This window comes from Rutilus rutilus (assembly GCF_951802725.1).
Source record: "Rutilus rutilus genome assembly, chromosome: 3".
Lineage (NCBI taxonomy): Eukaryota > Metazoa > Chordata > Actinopteri > Cypriniformes > Leuciscidae > Rutilus > Rutilus rutilus.
In genome coordinates, this window is record NC_140211.1 from 7,208,034 (window position 1) to 7,230,524 (window position 22,491).

Here is a 22,491-nt window from a genome sequence, read left to right on the forward strand (position 1 = left end):
AATATCTCCTGTTCATCTTTAACTAGTTTTCAGTCTCACTGTCCACCTTCATTCTCACCCACCACTCATACACAAGGCCTATTCTTCTGACAACCCCGCACTTACACACACACACACACACACACACACACACACACACACACACACACACACACACACACACACACACACACACACACACACACACACACACACACACACACACACACACACACACACACACACACACACACACAGTGTCTCACCCAGCCCTCATTGTTGTTAACAGTGCTCTGTGTGTGCTGGGATACTTGATCTCACAAGGACAAAGTCACTGCACAGAAATAAAGGGAGAGAAAATTAGAAGTAGGGGGAGGATAAGAAAACATAAAAAAACATGAGGAGCCATACTTAAAAAAAAAAAACTTCAATATAGATAAACGGCTCATGGTTTTTTTTTTTTTCTGCGGCAGTGAGTTTTGCACAAGCACCACTTCTATCAGAAAATTGCAATATTAGCATTTCCTATTTTTTTTCCCCCAAAGCGATTTGGGATTTTCCAATTTTTTGAAAATTAGTAAATCACCTGCAGTGGAGGCAGCTGAAAATAAGGGCCATTCATTTCCTATCACAAATGATGGGAAATGTGTGAGTACGTCTGAACACGTAAGATAATTAAGTCATAATATCAGAGGTCCCAAACAAAGGCAGTCCTTTATCATTCCTTATTGCTCTGTAAACACAGATTATGTCTTCGATGGCATTATAACCCTGGCTCTCTTTACAAAGCAGTTGTATAATTTGACACATGTCTTCGTAAAGGAATGATTTGACTTTTGAATGTTGACTATGTGCCATAAATACCTGCACAATTACAGTCATTTAAATATGTTGCTTAACTTGCTCCATTCTTGGCACCTTCAAGGTTGGAACATTTTACAAGAGTGAGAGTGATACAAACACGTCCATCAGTCAATAATAGATCATGGAACTTCATTCATATTTATTTAGGATTATAGATTCAACAGAAGAGGTGACGAGGCGCTTGCCCTTAGGCAGAGGCGGACAGAGTACACAGCTTCATTACTTGAGTAAAAGTACAGATACCCCTTGCTAAATTTTACTCAAGTACAAAAGTACTTGAGTATTAAGAGTACAAGAGTACATTTTCTAAATATTGCATTACTACTGCCACAGTGCTTACATTGGTAAACACAGCAAACACTTGAAGCGAAAACTATCATTAACTTGTTCAGAAAATTGAAATAGTCTGGGGAGGTGGGACCACGGGTTGGCACATTCCCGGGATGGACCTGCATCCATTGTTTCGTCCATGGTTTCGTCTCTTATCTAAATCTGACCATGGAGTTGACTTTGGCGGAAAGCTGAAGGTGATTGCTGATAGGCTGTCCCAATCAGTGGCGCCTGCACAATCCAATCACGTTTGAGAGGGAAACAACAAATTGAGGGTTTCCGAGATTTTTTTTAAAAAAAAGTAAAGAGTAAAGAGTAAAGAGTACAATATTTGCCTCTCGAATGTACTTGAGTAAAGTCATGAGTACTCCCCAAAAATGATACTCGAGTAAAGTACAGATCCCTCAAAATTGTACTTAAGTACTGTACTCAAGTAAATGTACTCCGTTACTGTCCGGCTCTGCCCTTAGGATGCTCCTAAATGAACAACAACCAGAATCTTAACCAACTAAATTAAAAGTAACTATAATATTTTCTTCAGGGCATGTAAACTCACATGTATTCATTAGGAATAACCAAATTAAACCGGAATTTGAAACCAGCCAGGAATCTTTGCTCAAAGTGGTTTGTCATAATAATAACTGAAATAATAAATAGGTAAATAAAATTACTAGTATCCAAAATGAATCCACTAATTAACTTACTCAAAATTAATGACTTCAGCAGGTGGAATTTTAGGAAATTAACAGATTTAATTTAGGCTTGTATTCACATATAAACATTGATCTGTGAACATAAACAGAAGCTTAACCGAAACTGCTTGACGTGCGAAAACAAATGAACCTCGTTGGTTCTTGCAGAAGCTCAAACGTGATGCGTAACACGAGAATGAACCTCGTTGGTTCTTGCAGAAGCTCAAATGTGATGCGTTACACGAGAATGAACCTCATTGGTTCTTGCTGAAGCTCAAATGTGATGCGTTACACGAGAATGAACCTCATTGGTTCTTGCTGAAGCTCAAATGTGATGCATTACACGAGAATGAACCTCATTGGTTCTTGCTGAAGCTCAAATGTGATGCGTAACACGAGAATGAACCTCATTGGTTCTTGCAGAAGCTCAAACGTGATGCGTAACACGAGAATGAACCTCGTTGGTTCTTGCAGAAGCTCAAACGTGATGCGTAACACGAGAATGAACCTCGTTGGTTCTTGCAGAAGCTCAAACGTGATGCGTAACACGAGAATGAACCTCGTTGGTTCTTGCAGAAGCTCAAACGTGATGCGTAACACGAGAATGAACCTCATTGGTTCTTGCAGAAGCTCAAACGTGATGCGTAACACGAGAATGAACCTCATTGGTTCTTGCAGAAGCTCAAATGTGATGCGTAACAGGAGAATGAACCTCATTCTCAAGACGGACAGTTCTGTCTTCTCGCAGTGGATCTGACACCTGTGAGATCAAGATGGATATCGCGGGATTCACGCTCATGCACAGTGTTGCTAATAAACTGGATGTAATTTAAAGGGATACTCCACTTTTTTCGGAAATATGCTCATTTTACAACTCCCCCAGAGTTAAACAGTTGAGTTTTACCGTTTTAGAATCCATTCAGCCGAACTCCGGGTCTGACGGTACCACTTTTAGCATAGCTTAGCATAGATCATTGATTCAGACGAGTCCAGTAGCATTTCTTTCAAAATGACCAAAGAGTTTCAATATTTTTCCTATTTAAAACTTGACTCTTCTGTAGTTAAACCGTGTACTAAGATCGACTGAAAATGAAAAGTTGCGATTTTCTAAGCCTATATGACTAGGAACTACTCTCATTCCGGCGTAATAATCAAGGAACTGTGCGGCCGTAACATGGGTGCAGCAGGCGTAGTGATATGACGCAGCGCCTGAAAATAGGTCTAATAGGTTAGACAAACTTAGTCCCGGTCACGTTGGAAGAAGTTACCGAGCTGGGGACTATTTTCAGGCGCTGCGTCATATCACTACGCCTGCTGCACCCATGTTACGGCCGCACAGTCGTGAAATCGCAACTTTTCATTTTCCGTCGATCTTAGTACACGGTTTAACTACAGAAGAGTCAAGTTTTAAATAGGAAAAATATTGAAACTCTTTGGTCATTTTGAAAGAAATGCTACTGGACTCGTCTGAATCAATGATCTATGCTAAGCTATGCTAAAAGTGGTACCGTCAGACCCGGAGTTCGGCTGAATGGATTCTAAAACGGTAAAACTCAACTGTTTAACTCTGGGGGAGTTGTAAAATGAGCATATTTCCGCAAAAAGTGAAGTATCCCTTTAAGTTCTGTTGCTTTTATATGAAAATAATTATAATGAACAAGACACCCATTTAATAACATACCAAAGACATGTTCATCAATCATTTTTACTTTAATTACAGACATGTTTTATAAATATATATATTTGTATAAATATGACAACAATCAAACCCATAGATCACACTGTCAGAGAGTTTGGGGATACTAACACATAATTTATACACATGAGATCAGAGTTTTAAAATCAAACAGTTTAAAAGAGAACAATACATCACGGTTGTTTAAACCAATGAGCATTAAGCTGTGTCGTCAGCAAGTCGTTTCCCATCATGCTTTTGATCAGCGCAGTCGGTGGAGAGAAACTGCAGAATCCGACACGTCTGCCTTGCGATCGAGAGAGTTTTTTGACATACGTCAAGCATGACATCAGAGCAAGGCGGACCGCACTAGTCTAGGACACATTTCTAACCGGCATGCATCTCGCGCTGATCACCGGCGATCGGTTCTGCGCAGATTTTGATTCATTGTTTTAACAAACTAAACGTTTTAATGACAGTAACATTAACTGTCATCAAACAACATTGGTTTCAAATGTTCCCATCGTTTATTGGAAACTATAGTGATCAATTCCTGTTAAGATGAAAGTATGAGGAACAACATCAATGTTTTAAATGTTTTTATGACAGCTCCTGTCAAAGAAATATTTAAACAAAGAAACTATTTCCCTGTATGAGGTATGAACCTCATTGGTTCTTGCAGAAGCTTAAACCTGTTGTGTAAAATAAAAATATGAGGAACAACGATGTTTTAAATGTTTTCATGCAGCTGCTGTCATTGAAATATGTGAGCTGTAAATAATATTACGAATTTTGTCATTTGAAATGACAAGAGGTTGAGTAATGGATCATTTAATTATCAATTCGTTCCTCACGTTCTGTGAGATTCAGATGACTTGGAATTTTGCAAACAGTCAAACATTTCCGTTCGTAACATTTATATAGGTTTTGATTTATGTAAATAGTCTCTCAAAAAGATGGCATTGATGTTAAATGTTATGATTACGATATGTAAATATCATATACATAAAAGTAAATGGAATAACAGTGAACCCTCTTTGGCTTGTTATTCTGGATCTAGCATCCATAAAATACTTTCCCAAAGATAATCAATTCCTTGGTGAATTGTATAAAGGCAGGCTATTGTATGAATCTCTTTCCTTCTAAGATTTTGTACATGCTTCAATTTTATTTATTTCCTCCTTGCAACCCCCGTTAAGTGTTTGAAGATTATGCTTTTGTTTACTGGACTAAATATGCTGTTGTTTATTATTTTATACACACATTAAACCTATTTAAGCGCACAGATCTACGATTGTAGATTTAATTACATGTTATTTGTGTATATTTTCATATGCATATTATTGTTTCCTATTGGAGTTTGTAAATTGATATTGTTCAATAAAAATAAAAACATTTCACAAACAAAAGAAAATAAATTATGTGGAGAAGTCTACGCAACGATCATGCAAGGGAAAACGTCTAAATAATGAACTTGTCATTGAGGCATAAAAGGGTTTTCATCGAAATAATGCTAAATATATCTTCGTGTTCGGTACAAATTCCATTTATTTTCTCAGTTCATCAGCCAGAAAGTTAATTGTGGAGCCTCTCCGCCCCTGAATTCGTGCACCTTCCACGCGCGTGCGTCGTGAATCGCTGGCGCGAGAGAGGCGGCGCGCGGTGCAGTCGCGTGATGACAAACAGCGGCAACCGACGCGACGCGCCGCTATAAACTCTGATGACCTACCAAACACCTCAGCGTCTCTCGCGGATCGCGTCCGTTTATTCTGCGCTGAAATAACAGCGGACGAGCGAATTTAAAGCGGTTTCGGAGCCATTGTTTGACTGTGCGGATCAAGAGCTGCGTCTATCCATCACCAGTCGCCGGAGCGGGAGATGACAAAGGTGGGTGAGAATGAGAGTACAACCTTGCTTCCGTATGGCTTGATCGCAGTCAGTGGCTTGGATTGACAGCACACCTGTCTCGTATCGCATACTGGTTTGTGATGGTTTTACATGGTTCTGATCTCGTGATAAATGTGGTGCGTTTGCAGCAGAAATCAAATGCATCGGCGTTTTCTCATTCACCTCTCTGATTCCTAATGGTGAATAAGCTGATTTACTGATATTGATTTCAGGAGGACTGCATGCCATAAATCAGGTTTTAAGTGACAGATTCACCTGTGAGGATCATTCATGATCATCTGACATCAGATGTTCCAGTTTTAACGTGAAATAATGTTAGCTTTGAAGTATTTTAAAGAGATCAAAAAGGATTATGCAGTGTGTTGTGAAAGCTTGTGTCTCTTATGTTCAGAAAGTTTTTTAATTATTTAATGTACGTGTTATGATTTTAATAGACAGCTCATCTGGGATATGCTAAATGCATGCATTCAATTTAGTTGAAGTTCTGCTGTCCTCTAGTTATAAATGCTGGATGCTTTTGACTGGCGACTGCTTAGTTTTTTCCCATTTCACATATAAACAAACCTGTCAAACAAGTGTGCAACTGGCCTGTCACTGTGTGATTTGCAATGCAAATTGCATTAATAATCAGTCACACCAACCTTTTGCACATCAGGCTTGTGTGGTATGAGATGATCTCTTTCTGTTTGTCCTGCTGTTCCTAGTTTCCCCCTTCAGAAAATGATTCATCGTTTTTAGCACGGCAGATAATGAGGCTTAGCATCATCTGGTGAAACAAATGTAGAAAATATAATGGTGCATTGATCAAATTATATAATCTGTACCCTGAAATTAAGAGGAAACAGTTTGGAAGAGCTTGAATTTGAGATGATCTTAACATAATAAAGAGGGGGGGGGGGGGGGGGGAATGTAACTTCAGAGTTTAAAAATGTATTAATTTTTACTCTATAATTGCAATTAAGATGTTCTCAAAATCAAGATATAATTTCAGAGCTCATCTAATCTAACCAGGAAAGAAAAGATTGATATTTAACGTATTTGAATCCGGTGCTCGATACACATTAATGGAGAGTGATGACAGCCGTAGAGTAAACTGGTTCTCAAGCCGTATATTGTAATCCCAGTTAGCAGATGTGGGATACCAGCTCAGATCCTTGTGCATGTCAGATGAACACCAGTATGAACCCGAAACTTTATTTTCATCAGAAGTGGGTCATTTTTGCAGCACAAAATGGAATTAATGACCTTTTTAAACCTTTTTCAATTTTACAAAATGCACGATATATTGATTAGTTTGGGCCACCGTATAAACAACTCTACCCAAATAACATGAACAAATGTTGGCTGTTGTTTAAAATCACAATAAAAAAATGTAACGTTTTCATGTAACGTTGCAACGTTTATCTGTGTACATCATTCAGTTGATGTGCGATACATTTATGAACGAAATTTTTTGCTTCAACACTCTCCGTCCACGCTAGCGTTTTCCAGATGTTTCTCATCCACACTGAAACGTCGGAAGACTCTTAAATCGTCGTACTGTGCATACGTAAAATGTAACATAAGCTCACTGGATGATACAGAGAAAGACCAGACATAAAGTTCTCACGTTATTCTTCTGGCTCCATCACTTTATTAGCAAAATATACCACCACTTACACGCCATCTTCTGGCGAGACGTGGGAATTAACTTGGTGCGCGACTCTCACACGGCATTATGGGATGTACAGCGTACATTGGTTGTACACTCGTTATTGCAGTGCATTGTGGGATTGAATGAGTGCACTCGATAACCTCCACTATGGCGGACATCACTACAAATGGCTGTCCCGTCAAATAGTGCCCTAATTAACGGTATAGGGTTATAACGGTATAACGGTATATTGACATGAGTTTGGCATGGGCAATAAGTTTGTCCAATAACATGATCGCAATCCAATAATTTTCCATTGGACAAAATCAAGTCCTGCCCTACATTTTATTTTCTTGATCATAAATGCCTCGTATACCTCACAATCCAGCTTAATTTTAACGTAAGAACAAGTGCGAACATTTGTTCATTTCTTTGCAAGCCTTCGGGTGTCATTCGATTCCAGTTATTTTATCTGTCTGTAATGCAAACTGGTATTTATTAGGGCTGGGACAATACACCTATCCTCCCGATTAGATACTATCACGATACTTGGGTGCCGATACTATATGTATTGCTATTTATTTTTTTATTTTTAATTTTTTGTAAGAATTGCGATTCTACAAGTATTGCGATTCTATATATATATATATATATATATATATTTATTTTTTTTAACACTAGACCATCGGGAAAAGTTAAATCATACACATACATGATGTATAAGATGAGTCATCTTTACAAAAACAATTCATCATATCTTTCTGACTTATTTCAGAAGCAAGGTTTAATAGACAGACGAATTGGAAGAAGATCGCGTGAGTGTTTGAATGGAGATCACAGTCTTTTAAAGATGAATCGTGTAGCTCTATTGTCTTATCTTTCTCAGCGTGTTCACGCGTCCACTTGAAAGGGATATTACGTCACTGAACACTCAAAGATAACGACACATTTCATCCTCTGTTGAAACGAAAGTGGCTAACTTCTGTCAACCTCATCTATAAGCAAGGACAAAAATAAAGCAATTTAATATCGATTCTGTTATAAAAAAATCGATAAAAAAAAAATCGCGATACCTAGGTAAATCTTTTCTTTTTTTCCAGCCCTAGTATTTATTATATCATTTAAATTTATCATGATCATAAACACATTTGCTGCACTTTGTTATTCTTCTGTTTGCTTACCTTTAGCCGTTAATGAATCGGAAGTCTCGCACATTCACAGAAAAGAGCTCTGCGTTGCAAAATGAGAAGAAAACACAGAAAAGACAATTGCAAATTTCATTTCATCGTGACTTGCTGTCAAAAATGTTTCTAGGGATGAACCGATACGAAAATTTTGGCCGATACCGATAACCGATAATTTTTTATATTTGTAAGCCGATAACCAGCCGATAAATCTAAATCCAAATTTTTATATAATTTTTGAGAGCCTGATTGTAAAAACAAGTCTCACCATGTCTCAAGCAAACTATAATAATAATGTTCTCATAATAATTTTATGTAGCCTAAATGACAGACTTGCCCTGTTTCGCTATTTCAAGCCATTTAAAACCATAACTGCGATCAGTGCGCATCTGAAGTGTCTCAGCTGGAGGAAATAATTCATCATTTATCGGCTTTAATACATCAGTTATCAATTTTCTCATCGGGCCGATAACGATAACATTAAAAACGAACATTTATCGGCCGATACCGATATGGTGGCTGATAAATCGTGCATCCCTACTTTTTTCAATAATAATTGAAGTTTAACGTAAATTTAAAGAACAAATGGCAACCATGAAGTTCAATGCCGTCAAACTTTTATCAATAATAATAAAACCGACCCGTTATAGAACTAGTACATTAACAGTAAAGTTAGCATTTGTGTTGCAGTTACTAGTTTCTTAATTTAAATTTGCTTAGTTGCTTTTACTAGACTGGTTGACTTGGTTAGGCCAAGTATAATTACAATCTTGTGCTTGAATATCCCCTGACTGCAGTAATATATCTTGAAACCGCTTTGTTGTGAGAGCAGTCGCTGCGTATATCGCCACTCTCCCTGAAAGTCAACAGGATGTGTTCGTGATACATGATTTACTTAAATTATTAATAGACCTTTCAGTTGGTGCTAAACTACTCTGATGGGGCAAAGTACAACGACTCTAAAACATAATTTACAGGATAGATTGTGATTTTTATGACCATAAATATCAGGTTAATCATTAGCCTTGTGATTCTCATATATTGCAACGATCAGAATGACGCCAAGGCGGCGCTGCTCCTCTTGCATGTCTTCTGGGCGCTTGAGAAGGTAAAGTGAGATGCGGAGACGGGTCTACGTGGCGTCTGGTTGCTCGTCCGCTCTTCTGTTTCTACTGTGCTGGCATTTAAAGTGGGAATCTGATTAGATCGGCTGTGTGATTAAATATTTACTGGTGGGGTTTTCGCTGCTCCAGAGAAAAGTGAAAGTGGGAAAGTGTGTGTTTTTGCTTGCATATATGTGCCTGGCTGTTTGTCTGACTAATTTATTGCACTGATTAAACCCGCCATCTTCTCTCGGTTTCCCTGGTCTCAACCTTTTCCGTGACCCTTGCGTTAATTTCCCTCCTCTGAGGCGCTTGCTGCATTTCTTGGTTCTTTTACTTTTCATCTGTTTCTCATCCTCTTTTTCTTCCACTTGGCTATTAATGTCCATTTTGCTTTATCAAGGAGCTGCATGTATATTAATATGAATCTTATCCTGCGGCCTTGTGTTATCTCAGTGCAAAAAAATTTTAATTGAGTGTTTGGTAAAACTAATGAATTCAAAACCGGACAATACCATGAGTGTTTGATAAGATATAAGAGGTTTGTGGTTTTACTTTATAATACACTAACATTCAAAAGTTTGGGGTCAGCAAGATTATTATTTTTTTTATTTAGCAAGGATGCATTAAATTGATCAAAAATGACAGTAGAGACATTTATTTATAATGGTACAAAAAATTTCTATTTCAAATAAGTACTGCTCTTTTCAACTTTCTATTCATCAAAGAATCCTGAAACATTTTATTCATCAGTTTCCACAAAAATATGACGCAGCACAACTGCTTTCAACACTAATAATAAGTGTTTCTCGAGCAGCAAATCATCATATTAGAATGATTTCTGAAGGATCATGTGACACTGAAGACTGGAGTAATGATGCTGAAAATTCAGCTTTGATTACAGGAGAAAAATATACTTTACTATATATATATTCACATAGAAAAGTTATTTTAAATGTCATATATTTCACTGGTTTTGCTGTATTTTTGAGCAAATCACCTAATTGTATCCTTAATGAGCAGAAGAGCCACTTTCAAATACATTAAAGTCCTCCTGTGGTGAAAATCAAGCTTTTAATGTTATTTATATGTCCATGTGGTGTTTTTAATATGCTTTAAGGCAAACCATGTGTAAATTCATAAGTCGACACCATTGCTGAGTGTTTTCTCCTTAAAGCTGCAGTGAACCAAAGACAGTCTCAAAAACACGCTTTGAAATCGCTGGTGTTTTACAACTACCCTGTAACCGATCAGATCAACGTGTGATCGTCAACGAGTGGACCTCTGAGCTGAGTGAGTGAGTGGAGGTGGGGCTCATTTGCATATTCATAGAACTGCGTATACTAAATGAGCCAAGGGTGTCGAGTTACATTCAAGTTATTTTAAGGCATGAGGATTGTTTTTTATTTTTTCAAGGATGTGAATGTTGTTATATGTAATTATATGCAAGGATGTTATATGTAATTTTGGTGATCAAAGATGAGTTTTAAGGAATAAAATGATTGACTTCAGGGGGGACTTAAAAAATAGTTTTTTTTAAATCTTACATTTTTATTTATTTATTGTGAGGCACTGTTTGCAATGTTAATGCACTGTCAAACAGTCCATTATCAAGTGATTTGTAACGTTTGACAGCAGCAGCAGAAACACAAATAGTGCTTTTCACGGGTAAATACACTCACAATTGATTCCATGCAATTGAACTTGACATTAGCAAAGCTAACGATCACCCTGTTGTGCACGTCACACATCCCTTAGCAAACGCCATTAATGGACTAGTTTACAGAATATATTGAGGACTTTCCCATGAACCTTTTCAACACTTTCTGGCTCTTCGGTGAAACTTAGACCAACTTGTTTTGATATGCAGATTAAGAAAAACTCAATGGTTCCTCACAGGCGGCCCTTTGAAGGTTTAATATTTCCCTCTTATGTCGTTGAAAAACTTCTGTTGTCGTATCAAACGGTTCCACTTTGACCTCAGTGCAGCAACAGAGTGAAATTAGCCACTGCGGTAGTCTCTGTGATATTGCATTTCAAAGCAGCGTTTTTCATCCTGTCATCTCTTTGTGAAATCTGTACAGTCACGGTTTGTTTTCTCAGAGACCTCAAATGTGCTCCAATGAAAACATTGCATGGCTAGCTGTTAGCTCGTGGTTTTCAGCCATGGTGTTTTTTCCAGCTGTCACGCATTGGATTTATTACATGACCTTACTACAGTACAGATTGTTTCAAAGCAGCTTTACAGGGAGGAATAAACAACATAATAAATGATGTAAACATTTAATTTCTGCTGTAAAGCAGCTCTAAAAAGACAATAGGATCATTTTTCGGCTTGAGCCGGTTCAAGTTTCAAGTTTTTCAAGTTTCACTTTATTTATCCTTAGAAAGGAAATTTAGTGTGCAGCAAGATATCTAAAAACAAAAACAGGATAAGAACACCACCAGATGCCGACAACATTATAAACACAACGCAGGAGACATAGCCTGGTAATACCAAACTCTGCTACTTCGCTTTGCTTCATAGACAGAGTCTGGAATGGCATAATAGAGAAGTGTTTTCTCTCTCGCGGGGGGCGCTTGTCTGAAGTTTAAAATCATTGGTTACCCGTAAGCCAATCACATTGCATCACATTTGGTTATGGCGTGTGTTATGAGCATGCTCAGCCGCATCTAACTTCCACTGTAAACACATGTATGATGCGAAAACAAAACCATCGAGCGAAATACCGGAGTGAACATGGCTGTGAACGACTTTTGCAGATTATGTGAAGTAAAAATCAACGCATCCACGGTACAATCAGCGTCTACGTCACGGCTCTCAGCCCGCCCTCTGTTCGTTGATTGGCCCGGCTGTTTTCAGGCCGGAGGCAAACGGAAAGCTATTACGCTGTCTCAGACTGACTACAGAAGCGAAATGAAATTGAGCGGAAGTAAGAAGTCTGACGTAGTCAGGCTACAGGAGACACTCCTTCCCCAAAACCAATGACAGAAACCAATACAATACACGGTCAGTATGTCATAATAAACAATGACAGAAATATAAAAAATATACTATTAAAAAATTCATAAGATATCACCTAAGTGAATTCAGATTCCTAATAGCCACAGGAATGAAAGAATCCCTGGCACGTCTGGTTCTTAACATGGGTAGCCTAAACCGGCGACCTGAGGGGAGCAAATCAAACTCCCCAAAAGTGGGTGATCAGAACAATTTAAAATGTGGTTAGCCTTACCCCGGACCCGTTTATCATATGTTGCAGCTGTGGTAGCTGTACCCCAACCACCTTAGAGGCAACATTTACCAGCCTAGCTAGCTTATGCTTGTTGATCAAGTTGAGTGTTGAATCAGTTCAGTTCAATAACTGTAAAGTTCATCAATTCAGCTATAAGCAGCTTTGAGTCAGTATAATGAGTAGGTCTACTAATAATAGTAATATAAAAGTTTTTTTTTGTCAAAACATTATAATTATTATTAAGTCAAATAATATGTAAAAATATGCTTACTTTTGGTGGTCCGATTACATAATGAGCCAAAGATGTTGACTTTCAGATCTGTTTTTAGAGTCTTTTTTTAAAGGGGTCATATAATGGTACATGCACTTTTACAAGTTGATTGTACTGAAATGTGTGTTGGCAGTGCCTGTACACAACCATCATATAATGATAAAAATCCATCCAGTGTTTTTTTTTAATCTTCTTATATGTTTTCCCCCGTCTCAAATCAAGCCGTTCGATTTTGTGACGTCACAAAATCGACGCCCCTCCCACGATTGTTGATTGACAGCAGCGTTTCAACACAGACCCGCCCTCGCTCGTAAGCGAGCTGTCTGTCATCATAGTCCGCGCAACAGCAATGCTTTCATGTTTGCGCGAATCATTTCACCAGACTGCTTTATAAACGAGAACATTGAAAAAGGTATTAGCTCCTGTCTGAGTATGTGTTGTTTAAGTGCCTAATGACTGTCATAAGCCGCGTTTCCACCGCAGGAACTTTCCCCAGGAACTAGGAACTTTGGGCTGGTACTCGATGTGTTTACACCGCAGGAACCAGGGTCTAAATGAAGTTCCGGGTAAATATTTCCCCCTCCGATAGTCCCTGCTCACGAGGTAGTACTTTTTCAAAGTTCAGGAACTTTCAGGGGTGGGACTTGTGCGCTGCACAAGCTGATTGGTTGTGTTCACGCCGCATTTTGGTTGGATGACTCCACGCAGCATTTTCTTTATTTTTAACCTCCCTTTTAAAAAGTGGCTTCATGCAGTAAAGTTGTCTGTCTGCAAATATGGAATTTAATAAAAAAAAACTGGGGGACTGGCGACGAGTTTCAGGCTTTATTATTTGGGTATTTGTGGAAGAGGAAACTTTCTGCGCGTTCGTCACAGCCATCTCACGGCCAATGTCCGCAATAGCTGATAACATACAATTTTATATCTAACGTTAGCATTACGAGCTCTGAACACGCTTTATCAGTGCTCGTCTCTTTTCTGCCACAGCTTTTAATATTAGTCATTATGTTTACACATTGTCATCTATTGCAAGGCAAACCATGTTTCAAATTTACTATAACAGGATTGAAATAGCGCTTTGAGGTTGGTAACAAACAACTATTTACAAGACTGTCACTATTTATGATTGATAGACGGGGTTCAGGCTTTTTTTTAAGCGTATTTGCGCAAAAGGAAATTTCTGCGCGTTCGTCTCACAACATACCTTGTCTAATTTTATACGCATACGAGCTTTCTGAACACGCTTTAGTATCAGTGCTCGTCTATTTTGTTATGTTAATTACCTCGTTAGTAAACCAATAACTGCAGCACAGTTTGAATCTCCTCCATACTTATAAATGTGGCGCTCAAAACTGATTACTGTCCGTCGCAGACTGGGAGGACCAGTTGCGCGCAGTTTACCTTCCCGGTACTTTAGACCGCGGTGTAAACGCAGAAAGCAACCGGTCTGGGGCAAAAAAGGTTCCTGGGAAAAAAGTTCCTGGGACAAATTGTTCCGGGTAATTTCGGTGGAAAAGCGGCTATAGTCTCACAGACTGGTTATTTTTTAAACAGATCAGTAAAATTTTAGTGCTTCAGCCCTGACAGTTGTACCTAACACTGCATAGATAACGTTACGCATCACTGACAAGGCTACATTTACCGGAAAAAAGTTTTTCATGACCATTAGCTGTAACATCAATCTGTCAATGAACTAACGTATACATCAGTAAACACATAGCGTTCGTATCTCACCACTCTACCCTGCCAGTACATACAAAGATAGATCAGAGTGACATTATGTTAACCAACCATTCAGAAACGTCCTGTTTTCCAACTCCGGTTCAAATTGTCCTCAGAGACTCCCGCTGCCATTCTTCAAAATATAACGTAACCCTCAACTGTTGTCAAGGCAACACTCCTGTGTTGTTGTGGCAAAACGCCCACAGAACAGAGGGGCGGGGTGAGCAAAGCTCATTATCATTTAAAGACACATGCACTTAAACGGCGTGCTGAAAACAGCTGTTTTTGACCAGGTAAAATTAGTGTTTTCTTACAATTCTCATTAGTATTTTTTATTAAAGTATATTACAAACTTTTAATTTAGACCCTAAAGAATCATATTAGCTTGTACAAAAATGGCATTATATGACCCTTTTTTTTTAACACCGAAAGGTCAAGTTGAGGACTTCAAAATTAAAGTCCCTGTAAAGTCAAAATTAAGTATGTGTTCTGAGTTTGTCATACCACCGAAAAATGTGTTATTAGCCACCCAGCCCAATTTCAATGATTAAAAAAGCCGCCAAGTAAATAAAATAAGCTATCAAAATCTCGAAAAAATTAGCAGTAGTCTCAGCTCTCAAACGCTGGGGGCGTGTCTGCTGGCTGCGCTGAAACCACGCCCACTCGCGGGAAATATGACTCGCGCACAGCTCGTGCATGTCGGCGCGACGGGAGGATGAAGGCCGAAGCGGACAGCGGGAGATAGTCGGTTCGGCCCCATTCACCAGTAACAGCGGATTATCAGTGAATTCCAGTTGTCTCCAACGAAAGTAAACTATCCTGATCTCTACAGAGGCGGGTGTGGTGGTGATCATCAGCTCTCCATCAAGGTAACGTTAGCTCTTCACAAGATAAATATACCTCTTCTTGATATGATAATTTTTTCGGAAATTTAAATAAGGACACCGATCTGTTTTCTAAGTGATTTCATCCAGGGAATACGCATTTACATGACGAAGGCATAGCCAGAGCCGTGGGCATAGTAGCTAGCAAACTGTAGGCTGTCTGATAGTAACTCGCGATTGAGCGATAGGCTTAGTGACTCCGTGCGTCATCAAGTAGGGGCCCAATCAAGCTCAGGGGGTCGCAGTGCGTCATCGAGCCCCCGTTTTAGCCCCGCCCAAAAAATCCGGCTCACAGCAAGGGTGAAAAACTGTTTAACGGTCTAACTCCACAATTTAGTACTTCACAGTTCTCAGTCTTTGTAACATGTTTTAGCAATACATTTCTAGCACTTATAATGTGTTTCGAATTTTTTTGTAGAATTGCCTTTACAGGGACTTTAAGGGATTTCACTGAAAATGTCAGTATAATGCAGTAAGTTTTTTGGGGGGCTAATATCGTAGGTCCTCCGGGTATTTAGATGCATATGAAACCGTGCAGTACTGTGCAAAAAATTGTGTGCAGTATCATGTCATTGCGAATGTATACCATCAAACACTTCTTTTTTTTTATTTTTTTATTTTTTTTTATTTCCAGACTTGCGGTGGCTGGCCGGGTCGCTGAAGGATTAATTAAAAGCTCTTCAGAAAGGGGCTTGACTGTCGGTCTATTACAGATGCTCCTTTCCAGCAACAGATCCAATAACCACATAAACATGCACACACAGACACAAAGCCTCGCGGTTTAACCCCCCCGTCTCTCGGTGCTCAGACAGCAGGAGTGTAAGTGGATCCCGGTAACGGTGCAGCGTTAAAGCCCGCTGATGCCTCTCTTTCATCAGTGATGCTGCCGGCGGTTTTCCTTTTTCTTCCTGAATCATGCCGCCTTTTTCTATTCAGCTCTGCATTTATCTAGCAATGCTTCACACACACTATGCAAACTTAAGTTGAATTCCGAAATGCGAGTATTAGCTGGTGTTTTCAATGTTTGTCTTAAATATTTACGAACTGAGGTTTAATTTTACGACACATTCACATGCTTGCTGTTCTCTGATGTCGCTTAATGGTCACATGCCATGCATGTAAATAGAAACAATATTTATTTTTAATTAATTTATTAATAACAAATTTTTTTTTTTTTTGCTGGATTTTAAAAGGGGGAAACATATTTTTATGGCCTGAGCACCGATAAATGATAATTATTAATATAATAATAATTATTCTTTTTTTTTTCATTTTTAAACTAATTATAAAAAATTAAGACTGTTGTCTATATTATAATATATTACTGCTGTAATTTACAATTTTATTATAAAATAAAAAAGAATAAATAACAATTTTAATGATTATTTAATTTTACATTACAAGTTACAATACTAAAGTATGTTTTAGGTTCTCCACTTTCAAACGTCCAAACCCTCACTCGCTGTGAACTTCTGTCCACAGAATAAATTAGTGTAAATAAACTGAAGCACATGTTGCGTTCCCAAATGCTCAAGTTTTGCTGCATTTACTGTGAATCGAGCAACTCTGAGACGCTGAAAACACCAGATCATAAGCTGATCACGTGAACACGGTGCCGTGCTTCTCTCTGAAACACTATATAGTTATTTGATTAAATCACAGCCTTTAAAATGATAATCGCACTAAGCTATATCGCTGCTTATTTTAATTTTACAGTACATTCTATATAATTACGAGGCTAGCTCTTCATCAACTCACAAACTGCCGTTTTCGTAAGTATCAACTTATTTTAGTCCCAAAATGTACTTTAATAACCCAAACAAGGCATATATATATATGTGCACTTATAGAGCTATAAGTTATAACCTGCAACCGGATTAACATTTGAAGTAAACTCTATCGCCCCCTCGAGCACTGAGTTTTCAATCACCACAGTAACAATGTATAGTATAAATGAGCTTATAATGTGTTTCTGGACATAATGTTCCCATCCTTTATTCTTTGACACCACACACACACACACACACACACACACACACACACACACACACCTCTCTTGATCGCTTTCATTTATCTCCCTTCAGCACTACACCAGAGGTTGTGCCATCTGCCCGAGCCCATAAACATGGCAGGCGCTAGTAAGGCCCAAACATCTCCACGCTGATTGTTACATCTCGCACAATAATTCAATCTCGCGCTTGGCTCGTCTGTTGCAGCGCTGTCTGGCTCTCGGGATGGTTTGGACCACGGGGGATTAGTTAGACGAACGCCTGGGGATTTAAACCCATGACCCTTTGGGAGGCTCTTGCCACCTCGGTCCTTATTTGCTGCACTTGTCAAATCCTTCAGCAAAAACTTAATTGATTTGGAAAGGCTTATCTATTTTAAATCTTTCTAGTGTGCAGTTTGAAGGACTAGATAATCATGCATTTCTAACATTAAACCTTCTTCATGAATAATTACATCTTGTTCTATTTTCATTTTCATTGATGCAAGAAAACAAACTGTTCCCTTATTAACCAGAGGAACTTTTTTTTTTTTTTTTTTACTGTTTATGCTGCATAATTATGAGTGACCTGAGATACTTATAAGCCGCTTTGTTGTCATAGTTATATTCGGATTCAGATTTGCACTAATTAGTAAGTAGATGCATGAATTAGTAGGTCAGAATGAGGTGATATTATGTATGTATCAAATAGGGATGAAACGGTTACCGGTTTTCGATAAACCACAATAAAAATCCCTGATGGTTAGTATTTCCGTTTAATATCTTAATTATCATTCAAGTGCTGAGAGAAATTATATGAAAGAATGTACGAATTAATGAATGAATTCTATGAATATATAAAGGGGAACTGACTCTTTAGAAAAGTTTGGATGGCATTTGCATTTCATCTTCCCTCAGTGTAATGCCTAATAAAGTAGTGTTTATAAGCGCAGCGCTGCTTTGTTTATGGGGTTTCCAGGAAAATGGCTCGCTTTTTGCGGTTCCGTAAGCGCCACCTACTGTCAGAAAGTAGATTTACATTTTCGTTCAGCATTTTTGCTCAGATCAATGTGAAAATCATTGTAAATTTTAACCAGTAGATGGAAAATAAGCTAATGTGCATTCTTTACAAATCTAAACAATTCAGATGTAGATTTGTTTCTGGAGCAAATAAAATACTTATGTTATCCTCATTTTCATAAAAATGATTTAAAGTTAACATTTTATAAGACTTTTTTGTCTACTTTATTTAAACATGTCATTGTGTGTCAACCAACTAATATTTGTAGTTCATTTTAAATCCAGCCATCGTTGTAGATGTTTAAATGTTTAATGCAATAAAGACTGCATAGCCAGGCTAATTTTATTTGTTTGTTGTTTTTCAACAGAAAACTTGAAATGAATTCAATGTGTGTATCAGTGCTTTTTTAACATTTTCAGCACTTTTTAAAGGGATACTCCACTTTAAAATGAAAATTCTGTCATCATATACTCACCCTCATGTTGTTTCAGTCCTGTATGCATTTCTTTCTTCTGCTGAACAGAAAGGAAGATATTTAGAAGAATGTCAGTAACCAGACAGTTTCTGGTCTCATTGACTTCCATAGTATATATTTTTTTCCTACTATGGAAGTCAATGAGACCAGAAACTGTCTGGTTACTGACATTCTTCTAAATATCTTCCTTTCTGTTCAGCAGAAGAAAGAAATTCATACAGATTTGAAACAACATGAGGGTGAGTATATGATGACAGAATTTTCATTTTAAAGTGGAGTATCCCTTTAACAATACCATGATAATATTGATAACTATTATCATTTTGGTCGCTATTATCGTGTTATGAATATCGTGATATTTCATACCGTTTCATCTCTAATATCAAAATTCTGGCTACGAGTAGCTATGCTTCCATCCAATGTTGCAAATTTTACTTATGTGTGCAATTTTGGAATATCACATAAAACATGGAATATCATATAATAAAACATGGAATATCACATATACAGTTTCCACCCCATGTGTTAAAAAAAATCTGCTTTTGGGAAATTGTCGTGAGAAATTGTTGTTTTAATTGGGGAGGTCACTTTAACTTGTCAGACTTTGGGTCAGGCATTTCAGAATGACCAAACCAACATTTGAGATGCTGTGCGACGCGATTTGTCCGCCGACTAGTCCAGTTATCCAATCACATCCACTGTTGAAGCAAAGTCACATGATTTTCTTGTTGCGCATCGAGGGATTTATTCGGTAAATGTGTTTCCGTCATAGTTTATTGAGCACATACTTTTTTTTTTATTAATGCACATTTTTTTGCATTTATGCACATCTTCGCATTTCCTCTGTGAGGGTTTTATCTCTTATACACTAGAAAAAAATTCACTCAGAAATTGCTAGTACATTTCACAAGCAAATACAAAGAAACTGCAAGCAACACCTTGCTCTTTGAAGAGTAGTGAATGACCTCCTCCTTCTGGTCCTCTTGAAACTGAGTGCAGCTTTTGATACTGTTTGCCATTCTGTACTTCTATCTTGTCTAACTGATATTGGTATCACTGGTAATGTTTTTCAGTGGCTAAGTTCATATCTCTCAGACAGGCAAGAATTCATCAGCATTAACAAACACACATCTCGCTCTATCACTGTTTCCCGTGGTGTACCACAAGGATCCGTTCTTGGTCCACTTCCATTTCTAGTCTACATGCTTGCTCTTGGTCAGATCATCCGGCATCATGGTCTTAATTTCCATAGTTACTCAAATCTTTCTTACTGCTCAGCCCAATTCTGTTTTTCACCCACTATATGCAGTCTTGTGGTACTATTTGATTCTACATTAAACTTTGAACCCAATATTAGCCACTATAGCCGGCTTGTTTAATCCAGTTTTTTCCATCTTCATAACATTATACATATACTGTAAGACCTTCGTTAAATCTCAAGGATGCTGAAACTGTTGTCCATGCTTCTGTAACCTCGCAAATGGACTATTGCAACTCTCTATTTTGTGGCCTATTCACTAGAGCCCTCAATTTCTTGCAACTAATTAAAAACTCGGCTGCTCGTGACCCTGCATTCAACAAAAAAATCAGCTCATCACGCCCATCCTTCAGCAACTGCACTGGCTCCCTATTGTCTATCGCATTCAGTTTAAAATACTTGTCCTAGTTTTTAAGGCTTGCCATGGCTTTGCACCTTCATATCTTACAGAATTTATGCACCCATATATTCCTGAGACCGAGTTCTGAGAATTTGCTTGTATAACCCAAGTTCAGACTACACTGTTTGTTGGTGGTTGGGCGTTCAGCATCTCAGATAAGCTTTGTAACAAGTGGCTCCAAAACCTCTGTCTGTTCTTTAAAACTGAACATGAAACTCATTCATTTACATTACGTATTATTAAGATGAGTTTCATTTTCAGATCCAGAATTATTTTGGTTATTGTCTTGTATGTTATATGATCACCGTCTATCTGCCAGTTCCTGTTGTTATACCCTGATTGTATATCTGTATTTTTTGTGTTATTTGTCAATATTATGTAAAGTGTCCTTGTGTTCTTGAAAGGTGCTATTTAAATAAAACATATTTTTATCATTATTATTATTATTATTATTATTATTATTATTGAGTACTCCAATAACATTTTTTTCAATGAATGACTCTTTACTTTTTGATTTAGGTTTAGATTTAGAAAAAGACCAATTTAGTTTTAAATATTTTGATAACCTTTTATAAATAGTTTTTATTTGTTGTCTGTATACAGCGTAGTTTAGTCATTTATTAATTTACTTGCTCTTTTTTTTTCTTCCCCCACATGTTTCTGGGCATGAATAAAGCCGTGGCAGCTTGCATGCCACTAAATTATATACAAACAAACACAAATTCAATGCCATGGTTTTCTGGTCTGTTGCATCCATTAACTAGCATAGCTGATTAGTTGGAAAAACTAGTTGCTTTTTAAAATAGACAGACCAAATTGTGAAATCCTACAAGTCAAGGACACAAGTAAACGTCCAGCTTGAGGGAGGAATTAGTGGAGTTAGTAAAGAGACGTCTGCGCATCTAATCTGTTCATCTCTGGGGGGTATTTGGGGCAACTGGCGTTTTCTCTGGAGGTCCGGGTTGGGGGTGGACGGTGGCCTGTCAGGGTTGGGGGTGGACGGTGGACGGTGGCCTGTTCATGGGCCATCACAACAAGTTTGGCCACATGCTGTGATGATGAACAAAGCTTTCATATGAAAGACCACAAACATGCAATGCGAAGATGACACTGGCAGGGCTAATGGTCTCTGAAAACAAATAACCAAAGCATATTGTTTATTTATTTATTTTTTATCTCAGGGGTTGTGTTTCAGCTAATCTGTAAATATGGTTATGCGTAGCCAGTTGTAACAATCACAGCAACATTTGTCTCCATCTCAGGTGGCATGCCTAAGGACTGTTTTTAAATACTTGCTTTCAAATGATAAAAGCTCTTATCTGATTGCATCTCTAGGAATTTGCATGAGTTTATGTAGTTCTTAAAAAAGCGTCAGCTAAATGAATAAATGTAAATGTAAAATGTTAAAATGAGATTGTCTGTCTGATATTCCAGATATTGAGTGGTATACAGTTTTGTTTTATTGAGAGCTACACTCATTGGTTTTATTTTTAATTTTTTTTAATGATTCCGATTCTGCTTATCAACTCTTAATTTCGATTACAGTAAGGTAAAAAAAAAAAAAAAATATATATATATATATATATATATATATATATATATATTTCACATTTATTCTAAGTATTATTGCAAAACATTTCATTGTAGCTGAATACCGTTCACCAGAAACTGTAATCAAATGTAAAATAACACTGCACTTTATAGATAAAATATACATAAATATAGTTACAAAAGTTATTCAGTCAAGAACAGCAAGTGAATTTTCTCTTTGTCTTTTGTTCATTGATTAACGATATTAGAGACGGCAGAAGTATGTCGCTTTAAGAGCTGCATACCGTTACCAGAGCCCGTCTACGGAGAGCCTGCCCA

At 37.8% G+C, this 22,491-nt stretch overlaps 1 protein-coding gene across 1 annotated transcript in view; it reads left to right on the forward strand.

Moving 5' to 3' along the window:
* The first annotated feature begins 5,180 nt into the window (after nucleotides 1-5,180).
* gal3st3 (galactose-3-O-sulfotransferase 3) overlaps nucleotides 5,181-22,491 on the forward strand; it is a 35,872-nt gene continuing 18,561 nt past the window's right edge. The window contains exon 1 of the mRNA XM_084403577.1: nucleotides 5,181-5,427. The gene's annotated coding sequence lies outside the window, so the exon portion shown is untranslated. The remainder of the gene's footprint in view (nucleotides 5,428-22,491) is intronic.